We start from the raw sequence: 12,893 nt of genomic DNA on the forward strand, positions 1-12,893 counted from the left end.
CATGTGATTGTGAGATCTTCGCAAGGACCTTGCGATCACATTGCCCAGGAGGGCCCGAACAGACACAGAGGGACTGCCTGCGATGCCAGGCAAGACCCCCCATCGCGATCACCGGCGGGGAATCGCCAGCGAGCTGGTAAGTGAATAGTACGGTGGGGACGTACTATGCAGCCCGCCGGCTTTTAGAGCTGGGTCCCCTAGGACAGCAAAGTACGCCCGCCATCCTTAAGGGGTTAAATATAGTCTCCTCTTTTACTATGTTGATTCCCTTTATGTATTTAAATGTTTCTATCATATCCCCCCTGTCTCATCTTTCCTCCAAGCTAAACATGTTAAGATCCCTTAACCTTTCCTGGTAAGTTTTATTCTGTAATCCATGAACCAGTTTAGTAGCCCTTTTCTGAACTCTCTCTAAAGTATCAATATCCTTTTGGAGATACGGTATCCAGTACTGCGTACAATACAATAAGTGAGTTTCCACCAGTGTTCTGTACAATGGCAGGATCACTTCCATCTTTCTGCTGCTAATACCTCTCCCTATTCAACTAAGTATAGTGTCTGCAATCACCTGAAGCTATCCTTCGATTAGCGTTAAACCATTTTTAATGTTTTAATGCTAAATTAGAGTTTCCAGAAGTCCACCCCTCTGTGCTACTTGGGCTAATGAGCAGCTATGGGTGGCTGTGATTGGCTGAGAGTGTTAGCTGACTACTGTCACAACACCCTTTGCTGGTATGAATTGGTATGGCTAGAAGGAAATGTGCCATTTCTGTATTACCCATACCTCCAGCAGGGCTGTGGGTGGCAAGTGATACTTATGTAGTTTTAAACTGCTAAAAAATGGTTTAGCACTGAATGAAGGGATAGCGCCAGGGGACTCCAGACACTATAACTAATTTAATGGGATTATATAGTAATAGTTCCTTCAGTGTCACTTTCAATAATTTGATGAATATTTCTTGTATATAGCAATTATTTAATCTGTAATTTACACAGTCTTAATGTTGCTGAAAGTAATTTCTGAACACATTTTCTAGAATTTCAGATTTATCTGTGGCACTTAAGGGGTCAAACTATATCAAATCATTAGGCTAAGACATCGAACATGTTAAGGCAGCTAATTGAAAATCTGGTGTTCTTCAAAGCATCTTTCCTTTTCTCAGTGTCATTAATTGATGTTGTCACTGCACAGGAAGCGTCGGTATCTGGTTATAATTGATAATGAGGCTAAGATTATATGTAAATTATGCTATTTTATGATTCCAACAGTTTTTTAAATTGTTAATGCGTTTGCAAAAGTCAGTTTTAATACAATGATTCATTTTTACTCTTTCGTACTGTATAAAGTGTAAATAAAATTGTGCCTAAACTAAAATACCGTGCCCATTTATTATGCATTGGACAGATTTCTACATTTATTCTATTGATAAGTAGATGTTATGGCAGACATACGCGATGATTTGCTTAACCCCCTTAAGGACACAACTTCAGAAATGAAAGGGAATCAAGACGGAATATTTCCGTCATGTGTCCTTAAATCAATTGTGAGTATTGTAACTAGATTGGTTTACCGCATTCGTTCTAAGGAGAGTCCAACACTGAAAAGCCCAAAATGTGTGAAATTAACTGTATAATGCAAGGAAGTGATCAGCCTCCTAAGTAACATCAACACCAATAAGTTGCAAGGGGAACCCACACAAAAAAGGGTTGGTGCTAATTAGCATATTGGGAGAATTCTGGGAATACATTTTAGGTATTAACTAGATAACAATACTTTTTAAAGCACTTTTTAAACCTTTGGAAGTGTTATGTATTGGGTTATTTTTGTATTGTTTTATTTTTAACCCTAGTTATAGTTTTTCCAAATATTATAATGGCTGGTTTTCATGTACTTTTTGATGTAAGACTCATGTACATTGGCATTTGCTTAAGATTTTGCTTGCAATGGTAGTCATGAGATGTTTTTACTTATTTTCATAAATATGCATATATTTTTTCTGTATATTTGTAATTATCTGAAGAGAGACAGAGGTACATAGAATACATGATATCATTAGTAGTAGTATTTATTATAAATAATTAATCTTAGCGTTATAAATAGAAATTTCTTTAGAAATGTACTGTAGAAATTTTTTAAAAGAGTTTTATTCTATGTAGTCATAATAAGAATTGTAAATATGTCATTTTTCTTTATATTTTTGTAAGTGTAAATATTTAAAACTATAGATTGATGTATAATATATAACGTTCTAGGTAGATGTACAGAACATTTGGGGGTGCACCAAAAATCATGCGGTATTTAGTTGTGGTGCTATTAGAGCCTAAATTAAGCTTAAACATAATTAAGCAATATGGTTCTGTGCGTACACACAAATAATCTTTAACCCCTTAAGACCGCAGCCAAATGTACAAGTTGTGATCCAAAAAAACCGTAAACAAAACCTGGCATTTGCGCTACATGTCTGTCCAACCGTAATTCACCTCTTTCATATTAAATGCACCCACACTTATTATATATCATTTTATTCAGGGGAAACAGGGCTTTTGTTTAACATCAAATATTTAGGTATGGAACATAATTTAATATGAAAAAAATATTACAAAAATGAGAGAAAATAAGATTTTTTTAAATTTTTTTAGTTCTACGTGACATTCTAACTGTGAATGTCATAATACTGTTTGCTTTTACTGCAATAAAATACACATATTTGTATTCAGCGATGTCTCACGTGTAAAACAGTACCCCCTATGTACAGGTTTTATGGTGTTTTGGGAAGTTACAGGGTCAAATATAGCATGTTACATATTTCAGTTTTTTCACATTGAAATTCGCCAGATTGGTTACGTTGCCTTTGAGACCATATGGTAGCCCAGAAATAAGAATTACCCCCATGATGGCATACCATTTGCAAAAGTAGACAACCCAAGGTATTGCAAATGGAGTATGTCCAGTCTTTTTTAGTAGCCACTTGGTCACAAACACTGGCCAAAGTTAGTGTTAATATTTGAAAATGCAAAAAACTAATTTGAACGCAAATTTTGGCCAGTGTTTGTGACTAATTGGCTACTAAAAAAAAAAACATACCCTATTTGCAATACCCTGGGTTGTCTACTATTGCAAATGGTATGCCATCATGGAGATAATTTTCATTCCTGGGCTACCATACGGTCTCAAAGGCAACCTGGCGAATTTTAATGTGAAAAAAACTGAAACGCAAACCTTATATTTGACTCTGTAACTTTTGAAAACACCATAAAACCTGTACATGAGGGGTACTGTTATACTCAGGAGACTTCGCTGAACACAAATATTAGTGTTTCAAAACAGTAAAACGTATCACAACAATTATATCGTCAGTGTAAGTGCCATTTGTGTGTGAAAAATGCAAAAAATTTCACTGTCACTGACGATATCGTCGTTGTAATATATTTTACTGTTTTGAAACACTAATATTTGTGTTCAGCGAAGTCTTCCGAGTAAAACAGTACCCCCCATGTACAGGTTTTATGGTGTCTTGGAAAGTTATAGGGTTAAATATAGTGCTAGCAAATTAAATTCCCTATAGTTTCAGCATGGGTTGTCAGGCAGGTCCCGCTAATTGTAATTAATAAAATGACCTAATTATGTAAAATTATTACATAAATATATGCGTAGAATTATTATATATATAGGTGTATATATATATATGTGTGCATATATATGTATATAATTTTTTTTATTATTTTTATTTATATATAGGTATATATTTATAGATATATATACGTATATACTTATGTATATAGATATATATATTATTTCGTTCTACATGTATTTTGATATCAATATATATATATTAATTTTAAAATACAGTTAGAACGAAATTTCGCATGTTTATATATTTTTTATCTATTTATTTTGTATTATTTTTTTAATTTTTTTTTTTAACGTATTTATATATTTATTTATTTTTTATTATATATAAATATATATATAATAAAAATTATATATATATTTAATCAATATCATTGTACGTGTATTTTGATATTAATATATATATAATTATGTATATATTAATATTAAAATACATGTAGACAGTGTATGTATATTTATGTGTATATGTGTATATGTGTATATATATACTTAGATCATATATATAATAAATATATATATGATCTAAGTATATATAATCTTATTTTTACACTGTTTTAACGGATTTTATTTGAATTTCAGACAGCAGGGGGAGTACCTGTCATTACAGGCACTCCCCCTGCTGGCATTGACATGGACGGCTATGCCGTCCATGTGATCGCGGGGTCCTCGCAAGGACCTCGCGATCACATGGCCCTGGGGGGCCGAAGAGGATGGAGGGGGACTCCCTGGGCTCCCAGGTAAGTCCCCCATACCGCGATCGCCGGCGTGGGATCGCCGGCGACCGGGTAAGTACATAAGACCGCAGGACGTTCTATGCCGCCCTGCGGATTTTAGAGCCATCTAAATAAGGACGGCATAGTATGTCCTGCGGTCTTAAGGGGTTAAAGGCTATTTTAAAAACCATCTTGTATTCAAAATATGGGGTATCAAGTCACAACTACTTTTTACAGAGCACCCAAATATCAGTGGGCCCTATCCTACATTTGTAAGAAGAAACATGCACTACAAATTAATTTTCATACTTGCATCTCTGCCTTTTTATATAATCACTTTTCATGAAAGGACTATGGGAGGCCTCTGTGGAGAGGTGAGGTGCTTCCCAAAGCCTGGTCAGATCATAGATGGACATATAGGGTTTTTCTACAATGTCACGTATCCTTAGGAATACCAGAATCCCTTTTTCAACTAAGGTTTTAAAAAAAAAAAAAATATATATATATATATATATATATATATATTTTTTCATACATACTTAAAACTCATGATGTGAGAAAAAAAAATGTATTACAATGTAGGAATCTTCAGTTTTGGGTGGGGAAAGCCAATATACGTACATTTTTTCACCGGGTGCCAATTAACCAAGATTCTCCTCTGACAGACATAGATAATACCTAGTGAATCAGCAACATGCATGTTAAAGCTTCTGTATTTCCAAAACATGAGACGATGAATAAACCCCTTGTACACACCAAATCCAGTTTAGGGATTTAAAGGATGCCTACATTTCTCTATTCCTTTAAATTGTAAACTTATGAATCATAAATCAATCTCCTCTGTAAAAAGTTTCAAAAAATCGTAAAAAAAAATGGACTTAGAAATTCCTGCCTTGACACGCCACGATTCTCTCACCTCCTCAACCTCCTTTTCTTCACTACTTCTAAGTTCAACTAATCTGATTTCATTATTCTCTCCCCTCCGTCTCCTCCTAAATACTAGTGGACCCATCGCTGTAAATATATCGGAATTCCACCTAAATGAAAACTTTCATCCAGTCTGATTCTTCTTGATTGCATTGTTGCATTTGAATAATGACACCTGCATGATCAATAATCTAGACAATTAGTCCTAGATAAGAATGCTACAGAATAAAAGTGAAATAAATTACAAAAATCGCGAAGTTGTTTTTCTTCAACCTTCATTTTAAATATTCCATCCTATTAGTCAAATCATTTGGTGCTATGATACTGAAGTGTGTTAAAACTATTCCAGTCCTTCACACTTGACTTCGTTAATTTTCCCAAGTGTAATACATTTTGATAACAAGAAACTGTGATAGACATATTTATTATGTCTTGCATATAACTTACAGAATAAAGCCTCATTGCTGCTTATTCTATTTATTTTAATTATTGCTTGAAGTTCAGTATAAATAAGTCTATTCTTTTTACCATTAGCATATAAATTAATATCTGCCAGGACAGTGGCAACAAAGTAAACACTACAGTCACGGACATTTATTAAGGAAAAACGAAACATAATACAGAATGTGAATATGAAAGAAACAGATTCTTGATCTAATGAACTTGCTTACGCAAATTGTAGCTGGAATTCTGTTATATGCACTACTAAAACTGATTTTTATAAATGTCTCACATTTCCCAAATACAATCAATCAATAAAGAAATCACTATTTAGTAGCTATACTCCAAATGAAAACATGCATGAATATAATTATACATTGTTTTCATTGGAGTTATATCATAAAACTGCTTGCAAGCCTCTGCAAACCCTCCCCTTCTAACCCCGCCCAGACTTTCTCTGGCTGTCCAATCACAGACTTTCCAATGCAGCTCAGTGGAATGTCTTTGCAAGGCAGGTGCTCTGGGCAACTTCTGCCTCTTTAGTTTAGTACAAATAAGCAAGCCAAACCCGGAACTAGCAGGACCGATTTCCTGTTTGAAAAGCCAGGAGGATATAACCAAATTAATTTATAAAAGTGCCAATTTCTATTGAAATCTGCACTATTTCCAAAATGAAAAAATAGGACACTCTATAAGAGGCATAGGCAACCTTCGGCACTCCAGAAGTTTTGGACAACACCTTCCATGATGCTTTGCCAGCATTATGGGTGTAAGAGCATTATGGGGGATGTAGTCCACAACATCAGGAGTGCCGAAGGTTGCCTATACCTGCTCTATACACATAGAGCTTTTCAGCACACTAAAGTGTCCTGGGTTTTCTACACCATATTTGAAAGATGTTGGTCTTTTTTAATAAAAGATAACATCTCTAATGGACCACATATTCTCTTGATTTGGTTTATATTTCTCAACCTCAAAACCTGACACCTCAAACACCACAACCACTGCATTCTATAATTAAGGTGCAATTATATGATGAGTGCAGTCCCTGCCACATTGTGAAACCGTTTTAATCAATTTGATTTAAAACAGCAATAATAACAATGTTCCAAAAGCCTATCTATTTGACTTAAAACATCAAAATATGTACATATAATTTACTCTTTACTCGGATTCATTACCCTTACAGCTTCTTGTTCAGCAAGTCAGTTAAGAAGGGGTTTACACAAAATAAAGAGCTGTATACACCGTGTAGTAGATATGAAGCTTGGAGTGTCCTTTTACAATGTATCTTCTCTCTAATGAGGCCAGTGAATCGCCTGTTTGATTACACAGGTTTTAAGAAATATCAGTGTATAAAACCTTCAATTTAGTGAACTCCAGCTGAATTATGTTTTAATTTGTAATATTGTGTAATCAATGATGTAGGCTCTTTTTTAATCAAAGTTATTTACATTTGCAACGATTCTGTGACCTATATTGCATCTTTCATTTTTATTTAGATGTTCTCTAAGAAATTATTCAAAGCTTTTAGTTCTCAAAGCATTAACTCTTTTAGATGGCTTTTATGAGTAATTATCAAATTATTTCACATAAACATTCTCACAAGTAACCTTCCCTGTTCCATGCAAAATTATATTGTGTACTATATGGCATTTCTTGATGTCACACATTTTTAAAAACAATAAAACATTTTTATTATCGACATATTCACCTTACCAGTGTTGTGTTAATTTAAAGTATTCCAGGATATAACAGGCTGTTGATTCAAGAAGAATTTGAATTGCCATTATAGAGTCAAAAAGGATTTGGTTTCAAAATAGGGCACCCATATGCAAGGATGCAACCTCTTGGAGTTTGAGATGACCAGACGAGTTAATGATGTCCAGTCTGTCACACCATAAATGTAGAGCCTGGGATGGAGGTTATGAAGGTTTGCAAGCAGTCTGTGATCACTTTGCTGTAGGCTGGTTGACCTGACCTTACCCAAGATGTGCAAAAACAGAATATTATTGACCGAGGAGAGTGGTGGTGACTGACTGAAGAGTACCTGCAGTTCTCAGTGATGTCACCACTCAATATTTTCATTTCTTGGTGCATTCTGCATGTGCGGAGCTCAGACCAAGTTCAGAAAATATCAAGGAGTCACAAAAATTATTCTTCATCATTAGTAAGGGTGAATGATACATTCCAACTGTTGGGGGGCCTGCGGTAGGTGCATATGCTTGAATGTAATGTACAGTGTTACACGGTATCTTATTTTTCTGTTACTCTGACAAATCATTTCACAATAAAGTCTAATCCCCTTGAGTTTACCTCTCTAGCAAGTCTAATTAAAAATATTTATACCTGAAAACTGGCAAAAGCTAAAACTAACCTTACCTATTAATTGCTGTGCTATTATTACTATATAATGTCACTAAACCATTACTAGGCCAAATGCTTATACCAATCAACCTCTTGAGGATCAAAATGGTCTAAGTCGTTACTTAAAGCTGGGTCCCATAATGAAAAGCCCTAGAGCAATAGGAATTTACAGTGGCTGCTGATATTAAAAACACAAGCCATCCCATGGTCGGTGTCATAGTGTTGATGGCTTAGATTATAATAAAGAAAAATGAGATAACGGTGAAGCCATTATTAAAGCTACTTATTTTTAAGTAGGTCCTTGAGAATACTAGGAAGTTATGAAATGTGTAATGTGGTAAAGTGCACTCAGCATTTCTCTAGCATGTCATACATCAAAGAGCGGATATAAGGCTAGACGTCTTCATGCACAGCGTGAGGACGTCCAGTGTCATTTCACAGAGTTAAACTCCATGAAACAACAGGAAACTGTTTGTCTGGTAGGCAGGAAACTGCAATATAAACATTGCAGTTTCTCTAAAACGGCAATGTTTTATATTGCAAGGTTAAGGGGACAAAGACACCTTCAATGAGGTGCCCATTTAAGTACTGTGGTGCCATAATCTATTCAGCTGAAAATTAAGTGTCCATTTTAATTGCATGTCCAACATACCGGCTATCCTTAATGTGCATAAAACATATATTATGCATATTATTTATTTTACCTTTTTTTTAACACGACAGTTTCTTTCCCTAAAATAGCAATCATATTTATTATTCATATGTAAACAAAATGTTTCTAAGCATCTTCCCCCTTGAGTTTACATTATTCATACATTTTAAGATGCAATTCTCTTTTCAAGATCTCATACATATATTAATGAAGTTGGCATGAGCAGACAGAACATAAAAAAGATGGCGTGCGATAACCTATAAAAAAATCAGCTTCCATTTTTATAAAAGACAGCTGAGTATAGAAAAGCAAGTAAATAGTAAAAATAAATAAAAATAAAAAAAAACGTCAGTTTCACAAATACGGAACGTTGGTCTCTGTTAGCAAACTCAATACTTAAGGCATCATTTTCAAACACTGACAACAGACCACATTTTCAAACACAGCCTGCCAGCTGCTATTTAACATGGCTTATACCATAAAAAAAAATTAAAATATAGACAGTGCATATCTTCTTGAATTGTATGTGTTAATAAACTATTTGTTTAATCCACTTTTGACATAAAATCATTGGTGCTTTTTTTTGCAAAACATCTTTCAATTCTAGCAAAAGATCTGAAAGTTAAATGTAGTGAAATATCTAACAATTATAATTTATTCCAAATAAATCTTAGATCATCAATACTAATCAATATCCATTATCAATTAGAATCCCAATATTTCAACATTGTTTACTTTTACGGACACATCATGCATATAATTCATGTGATTAACTAGCAGTCAAGGTTCCAAACATGGTAAACCTTGAATCAGCATGTTTTTATTACCCGCCGAAAGCCACTGTTTCAGAATTTTACTTGCTTTTGAACATGAGGATCCGTTCATTCTCTGTAGTGCTGTGTCATTGATGCCACCCATCGGAAGAAATATAGAAATAAATAAATATAACGCTAGCCTGTAAGGGAATTAAAGGCTCATATCACTCCAGGTTACTTTAGGACTCTAATATATTTAATCATTTTTAAAATTATTTATTACTTTGAAAAATCAACAATTCTCCTGGCAGATAGATTTGGTGCAAAACAGTTCTAAAGAATTTTCACGTATGCAAAGACTTCCTTTACAAGCCAACTAGTTGTAAAATTATATATGACAAATATATATATTTTTTGCATATGCAAATCTTTACGGTCATCAATAGGGTAGCAAGTTTATCACTAGTCCCACAGGCTCCTATTAAAATATGACATTTGCATGGTAAATATTAATTATACAGAAAGCAGCCTTTTAGCTGTGACAATAGAATAGCAAAATATCTGATAATGCATTGCTTTAATGGTTTTCTTGTATTTTCACCAAGAACAGAATGGATCCCAGATTGGTTAATGGTTTGCGTTTGTTGTGATGCTATGTCACAATCATGTTAGCATTCTGCATTAATGATCTGATCTCCGGTTCCCAGGAGGTCTGACTCCCTAATTGTTTAATTGAATGTGCTTTAGTTTTGTCTCTCAGGCAGGTGTGTGCATTTAGCTTGGCTGCTTTGTGTAAATGGTTTATATAAACATAATGAAGTATAAGTGTTAGACTCATTATCAGGTAATGGTTTAAAATGACTTTATCTTCATTAAAATTACTTAAATCTCTATTAAATGTGTTTCAGTTAATTATTACTGGTACATGAGTGCAGTGTTATTGAGCTTATATTGGGGTTACTTTGTAAGAGGTGAAACTGTTTTGTAATCATGCACAGCCTATTGCACAAAATGTGGAACTTTTCATTCTGCAGTCCATGAATAGAATGAATGGTGCTCTCTATCTCTACAAAACAAAGCCCCCAGACTCCATTGGGATGTGTCCTTGCCCAAGTGGCTGTCACATTTTTTTGGTGATCACACGGGTGACATTACAAATGGAAATACACTTGAGAGAATACCCTGCTCTTAAACAAGCAGTGATGCTGAAACAATGGAATAACGTGAATGGGCATTCCAGGCTCCCACACATGTTAGGCTAAAGCTAGATTTTTCATTACATTCAATTGCACAGTGTGGATTTATATTGTTAAAGGGACACTCCCGGCTTCCACACACATTAGGTGCCCTGTGTAGGTTAGATTACAGTTAGTTATACTGGGTGGGATTATATTATTAAAGGGACACTCCCGGCTCCCACACACGTTAGGTGCACTGTGTAGGTTAGGTTACAGTTAGTTATACTGGGTGGGATTATATTATTAAAGGGACACTCCAGGCTCCAACACACGTTAGATGCACTGTGTAGATTAGGTTACAGTTAGTTATACTGGGTGGGATTATATTATTAAAGGGACACTCCAGGCTCCAACACACGTTAGATGCACTGTGTAGATTAGGTTACAGTTAGTTATACTGGGTGGGTTTATATTATTAAAGGGACACTCCAGGCTCCCACACATGTTAGATGCACTGTGTAGGTTAGGTTACAGTTAGTTATACTGGGTGGGCTTATATTATTAAAGGGACACTCCATGCTCCCACACATGTTAGATGCACTGTGTAGGTTAGGTTACAGTTAGTTATACTAGGTGGGTTTATATTATTAATGGGATACTCCAGGCTCCCACACATGTTAGGTGCACTGTGTAGCTTAGGTTACAGTTAGTTATACTGGGTGGGCTTATATTATTAAAGGGACACTCCAGGATCCCACACACGTTAGGTGCACTGTGTAGGTTATGTTACAGTTAGTTATACTGGGTGGGTTTATATTATTAGAGGGACACTCCAGGCTCCCACACACGTTAGATGCACTGTGTAGGTTAGGTTACAGTTAGTTATACTGGGTGGGTTTATATTATTAATGGGACACTCCAGGCTCCCACACATGTTAGGTGCACTGTGTAGCTTAGGTTACAGTTAGTTATACTGGGTGGGCTTATATTATTAAAGGGACACTCCATGCTCCCACACATGTTAGATGCACTGTGTAGGTTAGGTTACAGTTAGTTATACTAGGTGGGTTTATATTATTAATGGGATACTCCAGGCTCCCACACATGTTAGGTGCACTGTGTAGCTTAGGTTACAGTTAGTTATACTGGGTGGGCTTATATTATTAAAGGGACACTCCATGCTCCCACACATGTTACATGCACTGTGTAGGTTAGGTTACAGTTAGTTATACTGGGTGGGTTTATATTATTAAAGGGACACTCCAGGATCCCACACACGTTAGGTGCACTGTGTAGGTTATGTTACAGTTAGTTATACTGGGTGGGTTTATATTATTAGAGGGACACTCCAGGCTCCCACACACGTTAGATGCACTGTGTAGGTTAGGTTACAGTTAGTTATACTGGGTGGGTTTATATTATTAATGGGACACTCCAGGCTCCCACACATGTTAGGTGCACTGTGTAGCTTAGGTTACAGTTAGTTATACTGGGTGGGCTTATATTATTAAAGGGACACTCCATGCTCCCACACATGTTACATGCACTGTGTAGGTTAGGTTACAGTTAGTTATACTGGGTGGGTTTATATTATTAATGGGACACTCCAGGCTCCCACACATGTTAGGTGCACTGTGTAGCTTAGGTTACAGTTAGTTATACTGGGTGGGCTTATATTATTAAAGGGACACTCCATGCTCCCACACATGTTACATGCACTGTGTAGGTTAGGTTACAGTTAGTTATACTGGGTGGGTTTATATTATTAATGGGACACTCCAGGCTCCCACACATGTTAGGTGCACTGTGTAGCTTAGGTTACAGTTAGTTATACTGGGTGGGCTTATATTATTAAAGGGACACTCCATGCTCCCACACATGTTAGATGCACTGTGTAGGTTAGGTTACAGTTAGTTATACTAGATGGGTTTATATTATGAATGGGATACTCCAGGCTCCCACACATGTTAGGTGCACTGTGTAGCTTAGGTTACAGTTAGTTATACTGGGTGGGCTTATATTATTAAAGGGACACTCCATGCTCCCACACATGTTACATGCACTGTGTAGGTTAGGTTACAGTTAGTTATACTGGGTGGGTTTATATTATTAATGGGACACTCCAGGCTCCCACACATGTTAGGTGCACTGTGTAGCTTAGGTTACAGTTAGTTATACTGGGTGGGCTTATATTATTAAAGGGACACTCCATGCTCCCACACATGTTAC

The sequence above is a fragment of the Pelobates fuscus genome, chromosome 3 (genome assembly GCF_036172605.1).
Source record: "Pelobates fuscus isolate aPelFus1 chromosome 3, aPelFus1.pri, whole genome shotgun sequence".
In the NCBI taxonomy this organism is placed as follows: Eukaryota; Metazoa; Chordata; class Amphibia; order Anura; family Pelobatidae; genus Pelobates; species Pelobates fuscus.